This window comes from Heptranchias perlo, chromosome 42, assembly GCF_035084215.1.
Source record: "Heptranchias perlo isolate sHepPer1 chromosome 42, sHepPer1.hap1, whole genome shotgun sequence".
NCBI classification, from domain to species: domain Eukaryota; kingdom Metazoa; phylum Chordata; class Chondrichthyes; order Hexanchiformes; family Hexanchidae; genus Heptranchias; species Heptranchias perlo.
Window position 1 is genome coordinate 7026778 of NC_090366.1, and position 21630 is coordinate 7048407.

The 21630-nt window shown below is 48.5% G+C and overlaps 1 protein-coding gene across 1 annotated transcript in view; it reads left to right on the forward strand.

The window, feature by feature from the left end:
- Nucleotides 1–21232: 21232 nt before the first annotated feature.
- The window catches only part of LOC137306117 (uncharacterized), a 44542-nt gene continuing 44144 nt past the window's right edge, over nucleotides 21233–21630 (forward strand). The window contains exon 1 of the mRNA XM_067975178.1: nucleotides 21233–21449. The gene's annotated coding sequence lies outside the window, so the exon portion shown is untranslated. The remainder of the gene's footprint in view (nucleotides 21450–21630) is intronic.

Below are 21630 nucleotides of genomic sequence, written 5' to 3' on the forward strand. Positions count from 1 at the left end.
GCAACGTGACAAATGAGAGAGAGTGGAGGGGTCGAGAGAGGTGGTGGTGAGGTAGAGCTGGGAGTCGTCAGTGTACATGTGGAATCTGACGTTGTGTTTTCAGATGATTTCACCGAGGGAGATGAGAAATAGGAGGGGGCCAGAGTGGGAAGAGAAGACATTGCAGGTGATTCTCTGGCTACGACTGGATAGATAGGAATGGAACCAGGAGAGTGCAGTCCCACCCAGCTGGACCACGGAGGAGAGGCGATGGAGGAGGATGGTGTGGTCAACTGTGTCAAAGGCTGCAGACAGGTGGAGAAGGATGAGGAGGGATAGTTTACCACGGTCACAGTCAGAGGATGTCATTTGTGATTTTGATAAGGGCCGTTTCTGCACTGTGGCCGGGGCAGAAACCTGATTGGAGGGATTCAAACATGGAGTTGCAGGAAAGATGGGCACGGATTTGGGAGGTGACAACATGTTCAAGGACTTTGGAGAGGAAAGGGAGGTTGGAGATGGGGCGGGAGTTTACAAGGACAGAGGGGTCAAGGGTGGGTTTTTTGAGGAGGGGAGGTGATGATGGCAGATTTGAAGGGGAGGGAGTCGGTACCTGAGGAGAGGGAACCATTAACAATGTCAGCTGACATGGGGGCCAGGAAGGGAAGTTGGGTGGTCAGCAGTTTAGTGGGAATAGGGTCGAGGGAGCAGGAGGTGGGTCCCATGGTCAAGATGAGCTCGGAGAGGGGCATGAGGGGAGATAGGAGAGAAACTAGAGAAAGATGTGAGTTCGAGGCTGGGGTAGGGGGGAACCGTAGGGGAAGTTTGGCTTGATGGGCTAGGGAAAGGGAGGAAACGGCAGAGGGAGGTGAACGAAAGGTCTCAATCTTAGTGACAAAGAAGCCCATTTACGCTTTTCTAGGCTAAAAAGACCCAGCTCTCTGAGCCTATCAGCTTTTAGGCTGAGTATGAATCTGGTGGCCCTTATTTGGACCTTTTGCAGGGCCTCTATATCTCCTGCCATGCTAGAGGAGAACTGGACACAGTATTCTGGGCTGGGCCTGACCAAAGCCTTACCCAAGGACAATATGGTGCTTTTATAAAAAGCAGAATACTGGAATCTGAAACAAAGGCAGAAAATGCCGGAGACACGGGGTAATTTTAAGTTTGGGTGATGTGGAACGAGCCACCGATTATACACCGGCTGGATCATCCTTCCCATTGACATCAATCGGACAGGTGGATAACAGGCTCTTCATCCAATGTCACCTGTTTTACACAATCGCCCAAACTTAAGCTTTTCTGCTTCTGCCCACAAATTCAATGGCGTCTCCCCCGTTTTTCAGGGGCAAAACGGGCGCTACGGGTAGAAATGAGGAATAGAAACCCTGAGATGCAAGACTTTGGTGGGAGTTGTCTACAGTGATAGCAGTGATAAAAACACGGAGATCAGAGAAGCTTGTTGCAAAAGCAGAGTGGTTGTAACGGGAGACTTTAATTATCACATAGACCGGGAAACCAGAACAGGTAATGAATTTCTTGGGTGTATTAGAGACAATTTTCTGGAAGATTATGTTCTTGAACCAGCAAGCAAACAGGCCATCTTAGATTCAGTAACGAGTAATGAGCCTGAATTAGTCAATAATCTAAAGGTAAGGGAACACTTAGCTAACAGTGGCCATAATATGATGGAATTCGATATTAGATTTGCGAGGGAGAAGGGTGAGTCAAGAAGCTTGGTTTTGTATTGAGGTGAGGCTGACTTTGGAGGGAGGAGGCAGGAATTGACCACAATAAACTGGGCAGATCTATTAACGGATAAAACTACGGATAAACAGTGGGAGGTTTCAAAAAAGTATTTGGGAGAATAGAAGACCTGTACAATCCCCTGAAGGGCAAGAGCTCTACTTGTGTAATTAAACAACCTTGGTCAACAAGGGAAGTGAGAGATCGTCTAAAACTAAAAGAAGGGACGTATACAAATGCAAAGAACAGTAAAGAACCTACGGACTGGGGGAGATATAAAGAACAGCAAAGGGATACTCACAAAGTGGTAACAGCTGCAAAAAGGGAATATGAGAGAAAGCTTGCGAGGGCTATCAAGGACAACACAAAAGGTGTTATTATTAAGAGAACATCTATTAAGAGAAAGAGCATGGCTAAGAGTAATGTGGGCCCCTTAATGCCAGATGCAGATGATATCGTAATTAGAAATCAGGAAATGGCAGACTCACCAACTAGCTACTTTGCATCGGTCGTCACAGTAGAGCAAGAGGATAAAATACCAAAGATACGAGGAAAACTAAAAATAAATCAAGGGGAGGAACAAACTCGAATCAATATCAATGATAATTGGTGATGGAGAAACTAATATTATTAAAGATAGAGAAATCTCCAGGATACCGATGGTTTCCACCTCAGAGAATTAAAAGAAGTCGGTGAGGAACTTGTTGATGCCTTAGTCATGATCTTCCAAAACTCTCTCGATTCAGGAATTGTTCCCTTAGATTACCTCCCTGGTGCCAGGGTAAAGGACATCAATGAGAGGGTGCAGAACATTTTGAGGGGGGAAGGGGAACAGCCAGAAATCATGGTCCACGTGGGAACCAATGACATAGGAAAGAAAAGGGTCGAGGTCCTGCAGTCAGAGTTTCAGGAGGTAGGAAGCAAGTTAAACAGCAGGACCTCAAAGGCAGTAATCTCTGGATTACTCCCAGTGTCACACGCTAGTGAGTATAGGAATAATTGGATAAGACAGGTTAATGCGTGGCTGGAGAAATGGTGCAGGAGGGAGGCATTGGGACCAGCTCTGGGGCAGGAGGGACCTGTCCAGGCCGGACAGGTTGCAGCTCAACAGGGCTGGGACCAATGTCCTCGGGGGGAGGTTCACTGGTGCTGTGGGGGAGGGTTTAAACTAATTTGGCAGGGGGATGGGCACCAGGATGAAACATTAGGGATGGAGAAAGAAGATGTACAGAGGACTGGGAGAGATAAACAGCATTGGAATAAAGAGTAGTTCAGAAATAGGAGGGATCAGACAGGGGGGAAATGCGAGGCAGTCTGAGATGGGTTTGGAGTGCCTGTGCGTAAACGCACGGAGCGTGGTAAATAAGGGTGGTGGAGCAAGTCGTCACATGGGACTATGATATAGTGACAATACCAGAGAGCTGGCTCAAAGAAGGGGAGGATTGGGCACTTAATATTCCTGGCTACAAGGTATTCAGGAATGGCAGTGAAGGAAAGAAAGGAGGGAGGGAGGTGGCAGTATTGATCAAAGAAACTATTATAGCACTGGAAAGGGATGATGTAGTTGAGGGGTCAAAGTCAGAATCTTATTTGGTCAGAATTAAGGAACAATAGAAGAGCTGTTACACGACTGGGTGTAGACTATAGGCCACCAAACAGTGGGAAAGAGATAGAGGAGCAAATTTTCATGCAAATTACAGAAAGATGCAAGAACTATAGAGTGGTGATAATGGGGAACTTCAATTATCCCAATATAGACTGGGATAGTAACAGGGCAAAGGGCAAAGAGGGGGAGGAATTCCTGAAGTGTGTTCAAGAGAACTTTCTGGAACAGTGTGCTTCCAGCCCAACCAGGAAGGAAACAGTGCTGGATCTACTTCTGGGAAATGAAGTGGGGCAGGTGGAGCATATTTCAGTGGGGGAGCATTTGGGGAACAATGATCATAATATCATCAGGTTCAGAATAGTTATGTAAAAGGACAAGGAACAATCAAATGTGAAAATACTTAACTGGAGGAGGGCAAATTTCAGTGAGTTAAAAAGGGATCTTGCCCAGGTGGATTGGAATCAAAAATTGGCAGGCAAAACGGTAATTGAACAATGGGAGGCCTTCAAGGAGGAGATGGTCCGGGTACAGAGTCGACACATCTCTCCGATCGGGAAAGGAAGGGCATCCAAATCTAGAGCTCCCTGGATGACTAAAGATATAGAGATTAAAATGAAAAAGATAAAGGAGGCTTATGACGAATGTAAGGTTTATAATTCAGTGGAGAACCAGACTGAATACAGAAAGTACAGAGGAGATCAAAAAAAGGGAATAAGAAGGGCAAAGAGAGAGTTTGAGAATAGATTAGTGGGTAGCATAAAAGGGAACCAAAAGTCTTTTATAAATATATAAATAGTAAAAGGGTCATCAAAGGAAGGGTGGGACCGATTAGAAACGAAAAAGGAGATCTTCTTGTGGAGGCAGAGGGCATGTCTGAGGTACTGAATGAATACTTCACATCGGTCTTCACTAGAGAAGAGGATGCCGTCATTGTAGCAGTAAAGGAGGAGGTAGTAGTGATAGTGGAGAGGATAAAAATAGATAAAGAGGAGGTACTTAAAAGATTGGCAGTACTCAAAGTAGAAAAGTCACCCGGTCCAGGTGGGATGTATCCTGGGTTACTGAGGGAAGTAAGGGTGGAAATTGCGGAGGCTCTGGCCACAATCTTCCAATCCTCCTTAGATATGGGGATGGTGCCGGAGGACTGGAGGATTGCAAATGTTACACCCCTGTTCAAAAAAGGGGAGAGGGATAAACCCGGCAATTACAGGCCAGTCAGTCTAACGTTGGTGACGGGGAAACTTTTAGAGACAATAATCCAGGACAAAATTAATTGGCACTTGGAAAAGTCTGGGTTAATAAATGAAAATCACACTGATTTATTAAAGGAAAATCATGTTTGACTTACTTGATTGAGTTCTTTGAGGAAGTAACGGAGAGGGTTGATGAGGGTAGTGCGGTTGATGTTGTGTATAGGAAACATAGGAACATAGGAACAGGAGTAGGCCATTCAGCCCCTCGTGCCTGCTCCGCCATTTGATAAGATCGTGGCGGATCTGTGATCTAACTCCATATACCTGCCTTTGGCCCATATCCCTTAATACCTTTGGTTGCCAAAAAGCTATCTATCTCAGATTTAAATTTAGCAATTGAGCTAGTATCAATTGCCGTTTGCGGAAGAGAGTTCCAAACTTCTACAACCCTTTGTGTGCAGAAATGTTTTCTAATCTCACTCCTGAAAGGTCTGGCTCTAATTTTTAGACTGTGTCCCCTACTCCTAGAATCCCCAACCAGCGGAAATAGTTTCTCTCTATCCACCCTATCTGTTCCCCTTAATATCTTATAAACTTCGATCAGATCACCCTTTAACCTTCGAAACTCTAAAGAATACAACCCAAATTTGTGTAATCTCTCCTCGTAACTTAACCCTTGAAGTCCGGGTATCATTCTAGTAAACCTACGCTGCACTCCCTCCAAGGCCAATATGTCCTTCCGAAGGTGCGGTGCCCAGAACTGCTCACAGTACTCCAGGTGCGGTCTAACCAGGGTTTTGTATAGCTGCAGCATAACTTCTGCCCCCTTGTACTCTAGTCCTCTAGATATAAAGGCCAGCATTCCATTAGCCTTTTTGATTATTTTCTGCACCTGTTGTGACACTTCAATGATCTATGTACCTGAACCCCTAAGTCCCTTTGGACATCCAATGTTTTTAACTTTTTACCATTTAGATAGTACCCTGTTCTATCCTTTTTTGATCCAAAGTGGATGACCTCACATTTGTCTACATTGAAATCCATTTGCCACAGTTTTGCCCATTCACCTAATCTATCAATATCGCTTTGTAATTTTATGTTTTCATCTACACTGCTTACAATGCCACCAATCTTTGTTGTGGAGATGCCGGTGATGGACTGGGGTTGACAATTGTAAACAATTTTACAACACCAAGTTATCGTCCAACAAATTTATTTTAAATTCCACAAGCTTTCGGAGGCTTCCTCCTTCCTCAGGTGAATAGTGTGGACACTATTCACTCAGGTGAACACTATTCACCTGAGGAAGGAGGAAGCCTCCAAAAGCTTGTGGAATTTAAAATAAATTTGTTGGACTATAACTTGGTGTTGTAAAATTGTTTACAATAACCAATCTTTGTGTCATCGGCAAACTTAGATATGAGACTTTCTAGGCCTTCATCTAAGTCGTTAATAAATATTGTGAATAATTGAGGCCCCAAGACAGATCCCTGCGGGACTCCACTGGTCACATCCTGCCAATGTGAGTACCTACCCATTATCCCTACTCTCTGTCGCCTTTCGCTCAGCCAACTTCCTAACCAAGCCTGTACTTTTCCCTCGATTCCATGGGCTTCTATCTTAGCTAACAGTCTCTTATGTGGGACCTTATCAAATGCCTTCTGGAAGTCCATATAAATAACATCCATTGACATTCCCCTGTCCACTACTTTAGTCACCTCTTCAAAAAATTCAATCAGGTTTGTCAGGCACGACTTACCTTTCACAAATCCATGCTGGCTCTCTCAGATTAACTGAAAATTCTCAAGGTGTTCAGTCACCCAATCCTTAATTATAGACTCCAGCAATTTCCCCACAACAGATGTTAGGCTAACTGGTCTATAATTCCCTGGTTTCCCTCTCTCTCCTTTCTTAAAAAGCCGAGTGACATGTGCAATTTTCCAATCCAGAGGGACAGTTCCTGAATCTAGAGAACTTTGAAAGATTATAGTTCGGGCATCTGCAATGTGCTCACCTACTTCCTTTAAAACCCTGGGATGGAAACCATCTGGTCCTGGGGATTTGTCACTCTTTAGTGCTATCATTTTCTTCATTACTGTTGCTTTACCTATGTTAATTTTATCGAGTCCCTGTCCCCGATTCAATATAAGTTTTCTTAGGATTTCCGGCATGCTATCCTCTTTTTCTACTGTAAGTACTGACGCAAAGTAATTATTCAACATGTCTGCCATTTCCCCATTGTCAGTGACAATATCCCCACTTTCAGTTTTTAAGGGGCCAACACTGCTCCTGACCACCCTCTTTTCCCTAATATAACTATAAAAGTTCTTCGTATTGGTTTTGATATCCCTTGCAAGTTTCTTTTCATACTCTCTTTTTGTAGCTCTTACTATCTGTTTTGTGACCCTTTGTTGATCTTTGTATCTTTCCTATTCGCCAGGATCTGTGCCATTTTTTGTCTTTTTGTATGCCCTTTCCTTACGTCTTATACTGTCCCTTACCTCTTTAGTTGTCCATGGCTCTTTTTTTGGCAAGTAGAGTTCTTGCTCCTCAGGGGTATAAACCGGTTCTGTATCTCATTAAATGTTTCTTTAAACATTTCCCACTGATCATCAGTTGTTTTACCCATTAACAGATTTGCCCAGTTTACTGTGGACAGTCTCTGTCTCATCCCATTGAAGTCAGCCTTACCCAAGTCTAGAATCTTAGCAGCTGATTCACTTTTTTCCCTTTCAAACACTACATTGAACTCGATCATGTTATGATCACTATTGGATAGATGTTCATGCACAGTTAAGCTGTTAACTAAATCTGGTTCATTACTCATTACTAAATCTAGTATGGCTTGCCCCCTTGTTGCCTCTCGGACATACTGCTGTAGAAAACTATCCCGGACACACTCAAGAAATTCACTACCTTTCTGACAGTTGCTAGTCTGCTTTTCCCAATCTATGTGAAGGTTAAAGTCCCCCATTAAGTCCACTATGCCTTTGTTACACGCTTGTCTAATCTCTGCATTTATACAATCTAGCACTTCAGAGCTGCTGCCAGGGGTCCTATACACAACTCCCACTATAGTCTTAGATCCTTTCCTATTTCTCAATTCAACCCATAAGGTCTCTGTTGGCTGTTTACCTCTCGTTATATCCTCCTTTGTCATTGAAGTGATTTCATCTCTAATCACTAAGGCTACTCCTCTCTCTCTTCCATTTTCCCTCTCTCTCCTGTAGACCTTATAACCCGGTATATTTAGTTCCCAATCATGACCATCCTGCAGCCATGTCTCAGTAATAGCTATCATGTCATACCCTCCAATTCGAATTTGAACCTGTAGTTCATTTAATTTATTCCTTATACTCCATGCATTTGTGCATAGAACTCTTAGTTGGGCCACACACCCTAGTCTGACCTTCAGCTTTGATGCTGGGTTAATCGCCTTACGCCTTCTAGTTTTTATTTTATCTGTCGTGCCTAAAGTACACTTTTTTTCCGCTGCTCTACGCTGTTCCCTTTCACTTGTTTTTGAACAATTGTTTGTACTATTTGTATTGTAGATTTCCCCTGGGTCTTCCCCTCTCTTGCTGCTCTCAACTTTATTCCCTTCTGACTCCCCGCTCAGGTTCCCATCCCCCTGCCACTCCAGTTTAAACCTTCCCCAACAGCACTAGCAAACACCCCCGCGAGGACATCGGTCCCGGTCCTGCTCGGGTGTAACCCGTCACGCTTGTACAGGTCCCACCTTCCCCAGAACCGGTCCCAATGTCCCAGGAGTCTAAATCCCTCCCTCCTACACCATCCCTGCAGCCACGCATTCATCCTGTCTATTCTCCTGTTCCTACACTCACTAGCACGTGGCATTGGTAGTAATCCTGAGATCACTACCTTTGATGTTCTGCTTTTTAATTTATCTCCTAACTCCTTAAATTCACCTTGCAGGACTTTCAAAAGACATTTGATAAAGTACCACATAATCGACTTGTTATTAAAATTAAACCCCATGGGATTAAAGGGACAGTGGCAGAGTGGATACAAAATAGGCTAAAGGACAGAAAGCAGAGAGTAGTGGTGAACGGTTGTTTTTCAGACTGGAGGGAAATATACAGTGGTGACTCCCCGGGGTCAGTATTAGGACCACTGCTCTTTTTAACATATATTAATGATCTAGACTTGGGTATAGAGGGTATAATTTCAAAGTTTGCAGATGACACGAAACTCGGAAATGTAGTAAACAATGTGGAGGATAGTAAAAGACTTCAGGAGGACAGAGACAGACTGGTGAAATGGGCAGACACATGGCAGATGAAATTTAATTCAGAGAGGTGTGAAGTGATGCATTTTGGTAGGAAGAATGAGGACAGGCAATATAAACTAAATGGTACAATTTTAAAGGGAATGCAGGAACAGAGAGACCTGGGGGTGTATGTACACAAATCTTTGAAGGTGGCAGGACAAGTTGAGAAGGCTGTTAAAAAAGCATATGGGATCCTGGGCTTTATTAATAGAGGCACAGAGTACAAAAGCAAGGAAGTTATGCTAAACCTTTATAAAACACTGGTTAGGCCTCAGCTGGAGTATTGTGTTCAATTCTGGGCACCGCACTTTAGGAAGGATGTCAGCGCCTTAGAGAGGGTGCAGAGGAGATTTACTAGAATGGTGCCAGGGATGAGGGACTTCAGTTATGTGGAGAGACTGGAGAAGCTGGGATTGTTCTCCTTAGAGCAGAGAAAGTTAAGGGGAGATTTGATAGAAGTGTTCAAAGTAATGAAAGGTTTTGATAGAGTAAATAAGGAGAAACTGTTTCCAGTGGCAGAAGGGTCGGTAACCAGAGGACACAGATTTAAGGTGATTGACAAAAGAGCCAGAGACGAAATGAGGAAACATTTTTTTACGCAGCGAGTTGTGATGATCTGGAATGCACTGCCTGAAAGGGCGGTGGAAGCAGATTCAATAATAACTTTCAAAAGGGAATTGGATAAATACTTGAAGGAAAATAATTTTACAGGTCTATGGGGAAAGAGCAGGGGAGTGGGACTAATTGGATAGCTCTTTCAAAGAGCCAACACAGGCACGATGGGCCGAATGGCCTTCTCTTGTGCTGTTCCTACCATGATGCTATGATTGGAAAATTGCCAATGTCATTCCCTTGTTTAAGAAGGTGCAAGAGATAAACTAGGAAATTATAGGCCTATTAGTCCAATGTCAGTTGTGGGGCAGTTACTGGAATCTGTTGTTAGGGACAGAGTGACTGAGCATTTAGGCAAATTTGAGCTGATCAGAGAGAGTGGGCATGGATTTGTAAAGGGTAAGTCAGGTCTAATGAACCTAGTTGAATTTTTTCAGGAGGTAACTAAGGTGGTAGATGAGGGAGTGTCGATGGATGGTTTTTATACGGACTTCCAGAAGGCATTTGACAAGGATCCACATAAGAGACTGTTGCCACAATTGTACAGGGCTTTAGTGAGACCACACCTGGAGTACAATGTACAGTGTTGGTCTCCTTACCCAAGGAAGGATATACTTGCCTTAGAGGGGGTGCAATGAAGGTTCACTAGATTGATTCCTGGGATGAGAGGGTTGTCCTATGAGGAGAGATGGAGTCCGATGGACCTATAGTCTCTGGAGTTTAGAAGAACGAGAGGGGATTCTCATTGAAACACGATGGCCCAGAGATTACTCACCCAAGGACGCTGTTCCATAGACGCTGTTCCATAATGGCGTCCTCTCCGACCACCGGTGAATCCATGGAGTAAGTTCATGAATGCGCATTAAAACCAGGAAATTATGAACTTGCTCCCATTGGTTCACCGTCGATTTGACAGGCCCGAATTAAAGGGCCACCTTGGTGCACGCTCTCCCGCAGGCCCGGTGCAAACTCAGATCGGCAGATTGGTGAGGTCTGGAGTGCAGATTGGAGGATGTGGGATTTAGTGGTGCGCAACCTTCAATGTTTAAACATAATTCAACAGTTTGTAAACATAGGGATGGGACCTGCACCTGTGTTTTACGTGTGCGATGTCTGATCTCCGTTCAGACTCCATGCACACCCATATCTTATATTTAGCAAATAAGAGGTGCAGGCTCCCTTTAAGAGGTGTGAGCAACTGGTGAGAAGTGCAAAGCTGGTGTGAACATTGCAAACAGGCCTGGCTGCTGCGCCACAATACGGTAAGTGAGGAGGCAGCACGAATCTCACGACCCCCGCGCCCAGCATTGGGCCGTATCCAATTTAACCCCCTGGGAGCTTTACGTTTGGGTGATGGTAGAAAACGAGTGATATGGAATTCGCCGCCCATTATACAGCTGCTCGACTTTCCTTCCCATTGACATCAATCGGACGGGTGTATAAAGGCCGCTTGATCCGATATTGCCCAAACTTAGGTGTTTCTGTTTCTGTGTACAAATTCAATGGTGTTGCACCCGTTTTTCAGGTGCAAAACAGGCGCCTTGGCATCCAATATGGCGGGCGTGGCACACTCATTCCAAGCCGGAAGTGCGTCTCCTGCCACATTGGATCGGGCTGCTCCGCAGGCGCCCAGGGCACACGCCAGAACTATTAAGTGGCTGACTATAATATTTAAATTAGGGTCCTATGCTAGTTGCAGGACACTTGTGATATTGGTCTCTCCCAGGGCCTGACTCACCCTGTGATAAACTCGCAACTCATGGTGGTAACAGGCTGCAAGGACCCTTCACGAAGGTCTTTCAAAATCACGAAGGGTCTGGACAGAGTAGATAGAGAGAAACTGTTCCCATTGGCGGAAGGGTCAAGAACCAGAGGATGTAGATTTAAGGTGATTGGCAAAAGAACCAAAGGTGACATGAGGAAAAACTTTTTCACACAGCGAGTGGTTAGGATCTGGAATGCACTGCCCGAGGGGGTGGTGGAGGCAGATTCAATCATGGCCTTCAAAAGGGAACTGGATAAGTACTTGAAAGTAAAACATTTGCAGGGCTACGGGGATAGGGCGGGGGAGTGGGACTAGCTGGATTGCTCTTGCATAGAGCCGGTGCGGACTCGATGGGCCGAATGGCCTCCTTCCGTGCTGTAACCTTTTTATGATTCTATGATTCACCAACGCCACATAAGGGGCTCATCCACTACGTGCAGGTCAGTTGCTGGTTTGTCCTTTCAGGCTGCTGGTTAACTTCTGGGAGTTTCTGTCTCTGGAAACTTCAGTTTGATGCTTAAGAAGAGGATTTCTCTGGTACGTCACTGTTTGTAGCTGCCTTATAAACAGCGGTGCTGCAGGCATCGGTGGTCTGGTAGGGCTGCCTTCGGAGCTGCGGGAGGAGGGGGAGCAGCAAGGGAGTCAGGAGAGAGCAGGAGCAGCTGGGACAAGAGGGAGGAGGGCACTGGACAAGGGGCCATACCCACAGCGGGTCTTCAGGGAGCAGGTCTGTCTCAAGTCCACTGAGGAGCAATGTCTGAGGCGTCTTTGCCTCACCAAGGAGACTGTCCCTCTGCTCTGTCACTTGCTGCAGACACAACACGAGCCTCACACCGGGGGCACGGAAAGTACTGCCTGTGGCTGTCGGGGTCACCGTGGCCCTTAACTTTTATGCCACAGGCTCCTTCCAGGCTGCAGTAGATGCCATCTCACAATCTGCCACTGTCTCAGGGACGTCACCGAGGCTCTTTACACCAGGAGGAACATCTACATCCCTTTCCCCATGGACAGAGCAAAGCAGGAGGAGAAAGAGCACAGGAACAGGAACAGGGGCCATTCAGCCCCTCGAGCCTGTTCCGCCATTCCATCAGATCATGGCTGATCTGCGCCTCAACTCCATCTGCCTTCCTTTGCTGCATGTCCACTGATACCCTGACCCAACAAAACTCGATCGATCTCAGTTTTGAAATTTCCAATTAACTCGCAGAAATACAGCTTTTTGGGGGAGAGAGTTCCAGATTCCCACTCCCCTTTGTGTGAAGAAGTGCTTCCTGACATCACCCCTGAACGGCCCGGCTCTAATTTTAAGGTTATGCCCCCTTGTTCTGGACTCCCCCCACCAGAGGAAATAGTTTCGAATCCTTTAATCATCTTCAACACCTCGATTAGATCACCCCTTAATCTTCTACACTCGAGGGAATACAAGCCCAGTCTGTGCAACCTGTCCTCATAATTTAACCCTTTTAGCCCCGGTATCATTCTGGTGAATCTGCGCTGTACCCCCTCCAAGGCCAGTATATCCTTCCTGAGGTGCGGTGCCCAGAACTGAATGCAGTTCTCCAGATGGGCTCTAACTAGAGCTCTGTACAGCTGGAACACAACTTCAAACTCATCTCACTGGGAGTATCAGTCCCATCTCACTGGGGGTATCTGTCCCATCTCACTGGGAGTATCAGTCCCACCTCACTGGGAGTATCAGTCCCACCTCACGGGGAGTATCAGTCCCATCACATTGGGAGTATCAGTCCCATCTCACTGGGAGTATCAGTCCCATCTCACTGGGAGTATCAGTCCCACCTCACTGGGAGTATCAGTCCCATCACATTGGGAGTATCAGTCCCATCTCACTGGGAGTATCAGTCCCATCTCACTGGGAGTATCAGTCCCATCTCACTGGGAGTATCTGTCCCACCTCACTGGGAGTATCAGTCCCATCTCACTGGGAGTATCAGTCCCATCTCACTGGGAGTATCAGTCCCATCTCACTGGGAGTATCAGTCCCATCACACTGGGAGTATCAGTCCCATCTCACTGGGAGTATCAGTCCCACCTCACTGGGAGTATCAGTCCCATCTCACTGGGAGTATCAGTCCCATCTCACTGGGAGTATCAGTCCCACCTCACTGGGAGTATCTGTCCCACCTCACTGGTAGTATCAGTCCCACCTCACTGGGAGTATCTGTCCCACCTCACTGGGAGTATCAGTCCCATCTCACTGGGAGTATCAGTCCCATCTCACTGGGAGTATCAGTCCCATCTCACTGGGAGTATCAGTCCCATTTCACTGGGATTATCAGTCCCATTTCACTGGGATTATCAGTCCCATCACACTGGACTATCGATCCCATCTCACTGGGAGTATCTGTCCCATCTCACTGGGAGTATCAGCCCATCTCACTGGGAGTATCAGTCCCATCTCACTGGGAGTATCTGTCCCACCTCACTGGGAGTATCAGTCCCATCTCACTGGGAGTATCAGTCCCACCTCACTGGGAGTATCAGTCCCATCTCACTGGGAGTATCTGTCCCATCTCACTGGGATTATCAGTCCCATTTCACTGGGAGTATCAGTCCCATCACACTGGACTATCGATCCCATCTCACTGGGAGTATCTGTCCCATCTCACTGGGAGTATCAGTCCCATCACATTGGGAGTATCTGTCCCATCTCACTGGGAGTAGCAGCCCATCTCACTGGGAGTATCAGTCCCATCTCACTGGGAGTATCTGTCCCACCTCACTGGGAGTATCAGTCCCACCTCACTGGGAGTATCAGTCCCATCTCACTGGGAGTATCAGTCCCATCTCACTGGGAGTATCAGTCCCATCTCACTGGGAGTATCAGTCCCATCTCACTGGGAGTATCAGTCCCATTACACTGGGAGTATCAGTCCCGTCACACTGGGAATATCAGTCCCATCACACTGGACTATCGATCCCATCTCACTGAGAGTAATGGACTAATCTCACTGGGACTATATGCCCACCTCAATGTGGGTAATGGTCCAAAATCGAAGGAAGTATCGGTCCCATCTGTGTTGGAGTATTGGGCCTCATCTCACTGGCATTATCCACTTCTTCTCAGTGGGAATATCAGCACCATCTCACTGGGAGTATCAATTCGATCTCACTGGGAGCATCGGTCCCATCTCACTGGGAATATCAGCCCCTTCTCACTGGGAATATCAGCCTATCTAACTGGGAGTATCAGTGCCATCTCACTGGGTGTATCAGTCCAATCGCACTGGGAGTATCAGTCCCATCTCACTGGGAGTATCAGTCCCATCACACTGGAATATCGATCCCATCACACTGGAATATTGATCCCATCTCACTGAGAGTAATGGACTAATCTCACTGGGAGTATATGCCCATCTCACTGTGGGTAATGGTCCAAAATCGAAGGAAATATCAGTCCCATCTGTGTTGGAGTATTGGGCCTCGTCTCACTGGCATTATCGACTTCATCTCACTGGGAATATCAGCACCATCTCACTGGGAGTATCCGTTCGATCTCACTGGGAGCTTCGGTCCGATCTCACTGGGAGCATCGGCCCATCTCACTGGGAGTATCAGTCCATTCTCAGTGGGAGTATCAGTCCCATCTCACTGGGAGTATCAGTCCCATCTCACTGGGAGTATCAGTCCCATCTCACTGGGAGTATCAGTCCCATCACACTGGACTATCGATCCCATCTCACTGGGAGTATCTGTCCCATCTCACTGGGAGTATCAGCCCATCTCACTGGGAGTATCAGTCCCATCTCACTGGGAGTATCTGTCCCACCTCACTGGGAGTATCAGTCCCATCTCACTGGGAGTATCAGTCCCACCTCACTGGGAGTATCAGTCCCATCTCACTGGGAGTATCAGCCCCGTCACATTGGGAGTATCAGTCCCATCTCACTGGGAGTATCAGTCCCATCTCACTGGGAGTATCAGTCCCATCTCACTGGGAGTATCAGTCCCATCTCACTGGGAGTATCAGCCCCGTCACACTGGGAATATCAGTCCCATCACATTGGACTATCGATCCCATCTCACTGAGAGTAATGGACTAATCTCACTGGGACTATATGCCCACCTCAATGTGGGTAATGGTCCAAAATCGAAGGAAGTATCGGTCCCATCTGTGTTGGAGTATTGGGCCTCGTCTCACTGGCATTATTGACTTCATCTCACTGGGAATATCAGCACCATCTCACTGGGAGTATCAATTCGATCTCACTGGGAGCATCGGTCCCATCTCACTGGGAATATCAGCCCCTTCTCACTGGGAATATCAGCCCATCTAACTGGGAGTATCAGTGCCATCTCACTGGGAGTATCAGTCCAATCGCACTGGGAGTATCAGTCCCATCTCACTGGGAGTATCAGTCCCATCACACTGGAATATTGATCCCATCTCACTGGGAGCATCGGTCCCATCTCACTGGGAATATCAGCCCCTTCTCACTGGGAATATCAGCCCATCTAACTGGGAGTATCAGTCCCATCTCACTGGGTGTATCAGTCCAATCGCACTGGGAGTATCAGTCCCATCTCACTGGGAGTATCAGTCCCATCTCACTGGGAGTATCAGTCCCATCACACTGGAATATTGATCCCATCTCACTGGGAGCATCGGCCCATCTCACTGGGAGTATCCGTTCGATCTCACTGGGAGCATCAGTCCATTCTCACTGGGAGTATCGACCCATCTCACTGGGAGTATCGACCCATCTCAATGGGAGTATTGAACCATTTCACTGGGAGTATCAATCCATTCTCAGTGGGAATATCAATCCGTTCTCAGTGGGAGTATCATAGAATCATAGAATCATAGAAGTTACAACATGGAAACAGGCCCTTCGGCCCAACATGTCCATGTCGCCCAGTTTATACCACTAAGCTAGTCCCAATTGCCTGCACTTGGCCCATATCCCTCTTTACCCATCTTACCCATGTAACTGTCCAAATGCTTTTTAAAAGACAAAATTGTACCCGCCTCTACTACTGCCTCTGGCAGCTCGTTCCAGACACTCACCACCCTTTGAGTGAAAAAATTGCCCCTCTGGACCCTTTTGTATCTCTCCCCTCTCACCTTAAATCTATGCCCCCTCGTTATAGACTCCCCTACCTTTGGGAAAAGATTTTGACTATCGACCTTATCTATGCCCCTCATTATTTTATAGACTTCTATAAGATCACCCCTTAACCTCCTACTCTCCAGGGAAAAAAGTTCCAGTCTGTCTAACCTCTCCCTGTAAGTCAAACCATCAAGTCCCGGTAGCATCCTAGTAAATCTTTTCTGCACTCTTTCTAGTTTAATAATATCCTTTCTATAATAGGGTGACCAGAACTGTACACAGTACTCCAAGTGTGGCCTCACCAATGCCCTGTACAACTTCAACAAGACATCCCAACTCCTGCATTCAATGTTCTGACCAATGAAACCAAGCATGCCGAATGCCTTCTTCACCACCCTATCCACCTGTGACTCCACTTTCAAGGAGCTATGAATCTGTACTCCTAGATCTCTTTGTTCTATAACTCTCCCCAACGCCCTACCATTAACGGAGTAGGTCCTGGCCCGATTCGATCTACCAAAATGCATCACCTCACATTTATCTAAATTAAACTCCATCTGCCATTCATCGGCCCACTGGCCCAATTGATCAAGATCCCGTTGCAATCCTAGATAACCTTCTTCACTGTCCACAATGCCACCAATCTTGGTGTCATCTGCAAACTTACTAACCATGCCTCCTAAATTCTCATCCAAATCATTGATATAAATAACAAATAACAGCGGACCCAGCACCGATCCCTGAGGCACACCGCTGGACACAGGCATCCAGTTTGAAAAACAACCCTCTACAACCACCCTCTGTCTTCTGTCGTCAAGCCAATTTTGTATCCAATTGGCTACCTCACCTTGGATCCCAGTGGGAGTATCGACCCATCTCACTGGGAGTATCGACCCATCTCACTGGGAGTATCGACCCATCTCACTGGGAGTATCAATCCGTTCTCAGTGGGAGTATCGACCCATCTCATTGGGAGTATCGACCCATCTCACTGGGAGTATCGACCCATCTCACTGGGAGTATCGATCCATCTCACTGGGAGTATCGACCCATCTCATTGGGATTATTTGTCCCTCAGGCTCTGCACTGAGTGACTCAGTGTTTTCAATCTTCATTTGAGCTCCCCTTCCCCTCTCTCCTCTGAATTCACTGACCTCCCTAAACCTCTCATCTGATATAAACTCTACTACTCATATTGATGGCCAACCCATGACCTTACCATCTCTCGAGGACTCTCTACTTCGGTGGTCTTGGTCACAACGAAGGCCGTGTCTGACCATTTCCGTTTATCCCTCACCACCCACATTCCTCTCCCACCTTCCAATCCCATCTCCTTCCCACTTCCCAACTACCTAACTTTTGACCCTCCGCCCATGATACTTCTGTTGATCTGCTTAACCAATCGCTCACCTCTACCTTTGCTGCCCTTGTCCCCAGTAAAACCTTCACTGTCTCCCACCCTGGCCATTCCTTCCGGTATGGCTTGTGTTTCATCATCTCGAGTCCACGAAGAATAGACTTCAACGTATCTGGTGCACGACTGGTTCACCATCCATCAAGCTCCACTGGGCCTCACTCTCCCCAGACAAAACCTCTCACTACTCTTAGGATCATTCTGGAGGCCCCGGCTTATATTCACCCCCTCCCTTCTCAAAAACCCATCCTTGACCCCTCTGCCCTCGCAAACTATCGCCCCATCTCCAACCTTCATTTCCCCGCCACTGTCCTTGAACATGTTGTCACCTCCCAAACTGCCTCCTTAAACCCCTCTCCCCGCCTCCAACAAGAGCTCGTGCATTTCTTTTCACCAGAATTGAGTCCATCAGTTCAGCTGCCTCTGCTGCTGGCCCCTTCCCACCAAGCCCACACCTCCCCTGCTCCCCACCACCACCACCCCACCCCCGACACTGCCTGAACCCAGTTTCTCTCTCATCTCCTCCTATACCTGCTCCAAATTCATCTCATGCTCCTGCTCCCTCAACGTGATTCCATCAAACTGCTGACCACCCAACTTCCCTTCCTGGCCCCCATGTTAGCTGATATTATTAATGGTTCCCTCTCCTCAGGTACTGTCCATCTCCCCTTCAAATCTCCTCAAAAAACCCACCTATAACCCCTCTGTCCTTGCAAACCACAGCCCCATCTCCAACCTCCCTTTCCTCTCCAGACAAAGTCAGACCATGAAATCAGGAATTAATATTTGTTCATTAACACATTTGATATAATTAGCAGCATGTTAGCAATAAACAGTAAGAGTACTCAAGGCACTTGGGTATTATTAACTAACAGTTTAAGTAATTCAGTACCAATTATTTCACACTGATATCGAGCTCTACGTCCAGGGCTGATGAAGTTAGTCTACGTTAAACTCTATATAGCTGACAATACTTCTGAATAACCGGCTGTTGAATGGCTAGTTAGTTAAGTTTATTGCTGGTAACCTCACAGCTTCAGCAGTGATTTGCATATTTTATACAGCCTCGTCCTTCCGATTCCATGTTGTGAGGTTGATGGCTTTGCTTCTCTCTGAGGTGCACAGCACAGAGACAGGCCATTCGGCCCATCTGGTCCATGCCGGTGTTTTTTGCTCCACACGAGCCTCCTCCCTCCCTACTTCATCTCACCCCATCGGCATGTCCTTCTATTCCTTTCTCCCTCATGTATCATAGTATGTTACAGCACAGTAGGAGGCCATGTGTTTATCCAGCTTCCTCTAAAATCCATCGACGTTATTCACCTCGACTACTCCCTGTGGGAGCGAGTTCCACATTCTCACCACTCTCTGGGTAAAGAAGTTTCTCCTGAATTCCCTATTGGATTTATCAGTGACTATCTTATATTTATGGCCCCTTGTTCTGGTCTCCCCCACAAGTGGAAACATCTGCTCTATATCTACCCTATCGAACCCCTTCACCATTTTAAAGACCTCTATCAGGTCACCCCTCAGCCTTCTCTTTTCCAGAGAAAAGAGCCCCAGCCCGTTCAGCCTTTCCTGATAGTTATAATCTCTCAGTTCTGGTATCATCCCTACAAATCTTTTGTTGCACCTTCCCCAGTGCCTCTATATACGGTGACCAGAACTGTGCAAAGTCTGCAGGTAGTCGATGAAATCAGACATCTTCTGGTCGATCGCCTCTCCTGGTCACAGTTAACTCACTGCTCTTCTCGGGACTCCTGGAACCTCTGGCTTCTCTTGTATTTTCTCTGACTAACATCTCTCCTTTTCATCTCCCTAATCTTTTGTGTCAAAAGCAACCGTTGATTCTCAAAGTAAATTCCTTATTAACCAGTGGATGCCACACCTTGTTACAGAAATTCCCTTAGTTGCTGACAATACCTCTGACAGGTGAATGTCCATCTCCCATGGTCCCAGCTCCAGCCATCAATGTGAATGGCGAACTGACAAAAATCCTTTGTCCTCACGGTGGTATCTTGAAGTACCCCTGGTTTTTAGCATCAAACACTTTCAGTTATGCCACACTTTTCCTCCGCGTTCCACTCCCACCTCTCCAATCGTAGCCAGAGTCTCTCTGTCATTGGCTTCCTCTCTTCAGGTGTTGTCCCTGTCATCACCCTCTCCTCAAAAAACCTACCTCCTACCCCTCTGTCCTTGCAAACCGCCGCCTCCCTCTCCAACCTCCCTTTGCTCTCCAAGGTCCGCGGACATCTTCCCTCCTCATCACAATCACCTCGGGAGTCCCCAGGAGTCGATCCTTGGCCCCCTCCTCTTCCTCATCTACACGCTGCCTCTTGGCAACATCATCTGCAGACAAGTACACCGGAGACAGCCGCCTCTACCCCTCCACCATCCCTTTCAACCCCTCCACTGCCCCACTGCTGGTCCAACATCCAATCCTCGATGAGTCGAAATATCCTCCAACTAAATATTGGGAAGACCGAAGACATCTCGCAGACTCCTCATTGGTGACCCCCAGGCTGCTCCCTCTGGTGATAATCCTCCCAGAGACACCTCCCTCTGGTCCCAATCACACCAGACCCCTCCCCCTGGTCCCCACCCCCACAGACCCCTCCCCCTGATCCCCCCCAGACACCTCCCCTGGTCCCAATCACACCAGACCCCTCCCCCTGGTCCCCCCCCAGACCCCTCCCCCTGGTCCCCCCCAGACACCTCCCTCTGGTCCCAATCACACCAGACCCCTCCCCCTGGTCCCCACCCCCACAGACCCCTCCCCCTGGTCCCCCCCAGACACCTCCCCCTGGTCCCAATCACACCAGACCCCTCCCCCTGGTCCCCACCCCCACAGACCCCTCCCCCTGGTCCCCCCCAGACACCTCCCCTGGTCCCAATCACACCAGACCCCTCCCCCTGGTCCCCCCCAGACCCCTCCCCCTGGTCCCCCCCAGACACCTCCCTCTGGTCCCAATCACACCAGACCCCTCCACCTGCATCCCCCCCAGACCCCTCCCCCTGGTCCCCACCCCCACAGACCCCTCCCCCTGGTCCCCCCCCAGACACCTCCCCTGGTCCCAATCACACCAGACCCCTCCACCTGCATCCCCCCCAGACCCCTCCCCCTGGTCCCCACCCCCACAGACCCCTCCCCCTGGTCCCCACCCCCCCAGACCCCTCCCCCTGGTCCCCCCCAGACCCCTCCCCCTGGTCCCCCCCAGACACCTCCCTCTGGTCCCAATCACACCAGACCCCTCCACCTGCATCCCCCCCAGACCCCTCCCCCTGGTCCCCCCCCCTGACCCCTCCCCCTGGTCCCCCCCAGACCCCTCCCCCTGGTCCCCACCCCCACAGACCCCTCCACCTGCATCCCCCCCAGACCCCTCCCCCTGGTCCCCCCCACAGGCCCCGCCTCCGCCCCGGGCCACGTGTTCCAAACTGCCAATGGCGGCCCGCCAGGCGGGCGTTGCCTGGTGACCGGGCCGCGGGGGCCGCTGGGAGTTGCAGTTCCCCCGCGGATTGGTCGGCGGCTCGGTGACGTTGGCCAATCGGAGCGCGGGATGGTGCGAGGTGCGGCGGGAGCGGGAGCGGCGGCGGGCGGCGGTTGGAAGGAGCGGGCGGTGAGGAGCCGGCGGGCGGAGAGCGGAGAGTCCCCGGGGCCCAGGCCCAGGCAAGGCCGCGGCCTCACCCACTCCCACTCCCGGCACACGGGCCGCGGCCGCCGGCCAATCCAGCACTGGGGGGCGGGACTTCCGGCAGCAGCTTCCCGGGACTGAGGTGAGAAAACAGGGAGGGAGAGGAGAGGAGAGAGAGGGGGGGGGGAGGGGAGAGAGAGGGGGGGGGGAGGGGAGAGAGAGAGAGAGAGGGGAGGGAGAGAGAGAGAGAGAGAGGGGAGAGGGAGAGAGAGAGAGAGAGGGATAGAGAGAGGGGGAGAGGGGGGGGGAGGGAGGGAGGGAGA